Raw genomic sequence first — 2,039 nt, forward strand, 5'->3', positions numbered from 1 at the left:
GTTATGGAACCATTAGCGGTTTCGGTAACTTCTAAAGAGCGTACTTTTCCAAACTGAAGCCTATAAGAATTTTGTTTCATCAAAGAGTACAGAAAGAAGAAAGAAAGGAAAAGTGTCGTAAATGAACTCTGTTGCCCTTGGGAGATGTCAAGCGCATTGGACATGAAAAGTGCCCAATAAAAGCCATTTCTCTTCGTTTCTTTTACGGTCAGGGCTCCTGTTCCGTGTAAAGGAGACAGCTTGCTCAGCCGTCAGACTCAGGGCTTAGTGAATGCAAATGGCTCAGAGCGGTGTGTCCAAGCGGCTGTAAAAGAGGAGAATTCTGCCGGCACTGTAGCTGAATCGGTTTAAGTATCTGTCTCGTTAACTGGGGATCCTGGCTCCACATCCCAGCTGTGCCTTTCTTCCTGTCTTTCTGTGCAGAAACAACCATCTTGGACAACCGCATAGGGCTTGATTTAGTTTAATGCATGAATGCATTTCCTTTCTGCAACAACTTGTTTTTCAAGAAATTCATACAGCTTGTGAAAAATGAAATTTAATTTTTGCCTATCAGAGCAATGTTTAATTTTTGACCAGAAAGGTGCGAATGGAGAAAAGCCTCTCTCATCAGTCTCTGTGGCGCAATCGGTGAGCACGTTTGGTTGTTAACTGAAAGGTTGGTGGTTCAAACCCACCCAGGGACAATCTTCTTATTATTGTCAATGTAAACACTGTCTCCGCTAAAGCTGAAACCTTAACCCTCTTTATATTTGCAGAAAATGCGAGTCTTTTGCCCGTGTCCAACAACAACACTTGAGACCGGGGAAGTCCAATAGTGATCAACACCGCAACTCCCCAGAAATCCATATTTACCCATGGAAAAGTATCTTTGAATGGCTGGCGGGAGATATCATTTATACTCCTATTGCGTCCTCTGCTAAAAGAGATTCGAAATACAACGCAGATTTGTTTGAGAATTTGACAAGCATTGTTACGAGTAGTATAAAGCGACACCTTTCGTCAAACTTTTGACAGGTACCACGCCCCCCTTTTCCAGCCAATGGGCGTCAGCGGTGTTTGGCTGTCCCGCCCCCTTGCCAGCCAATGGCGTGTTGTTATTTGTGCATGTCCCGCCCCCTCAGGAGCCAATGGTGTGTCGTTAAGGGTCGGAACTCCCGCCTCCCCCTGGCCGGTCGGTCCGGAGCCTTAGGGTCCCAAAGCCCCAAGGCGGCGCATCCCTCGCTTGTGTGTGAAAGTGTGTATTGGTTTGGAAGGGGACCATGTCTGCCGCGGGGTTGAGTGCGCTCTATTATAACCCTAGGAAATCGGGTAGTTTTCGTGTCTGGGAGTCTGGTGAGGGCCGCGAGATCCCCGGGTGTGAGCAGCGCCAGCCGCGGCCGGGTGGCCGAGTGGTTGTCTGGCCAGGCTGCTTATACGCTGCATAAGCTGTGTCTCAAAAGCATCAGGGGTGTAAACACACACACACACACACACACACACACACACACACACACACTGCGTAAAGTCTCACGGAAAGAACGCACAGGACAAACACCATGTGAAATGTGAACTGCTTTATTTCAACGGGGGGTTTTCAAACACAGAAACAGCGCAGCAGCACTTTTCACACAAGTTACAGACTCCAGTTTGCAAGTATGTGAAATGTGAACCGCTTTATTTCAACAGTGCGTGCTTCAAACACTGAAACAACGTAGCACACACGCGTTACCGGCCCCTGTTTGCATTCAACAATTAAGTGTTGGTGCGGAAAATTAGTTCGGTACACGTAACCACCACCCCAACATTGCTGAGAAACTTTGAGGCATCTGAAAAAGCATTCATAACCCCCTTCCGCTCCCCATGTCTAAAGCCATGCTAACCACACTGGGCGATCCAATCTAGCAGAGCAAAAAAGTTTGCCTGCGTAGACAGCGGGATGGTGTTACCACAGGTTCTGTGCAAAACACGCTGTATTTTGGAATACACACTGTAGAACACCCCAGGCTTCCATTTCTGATCTGAAAACATCAGATCTGCAATAATTTCACTCAAGTTCT

Source organism: Lepisosteus platostomus, chromosome 5, assembly GCF_059453375.1.
Source record: "Lepisosteus platostomus isolate fLepPlt1 chromosome 5, fLepPlt1.hap1, whole genome shotgun sequence".
In the NCBI taxonomy this organism is placed as follows: Eukaryota; Metazoa; Chordata; class Actinopteri; order Semionotiformes; family Lepisosteidae; genus Lepisosteus; species Lepisosteus platostomus.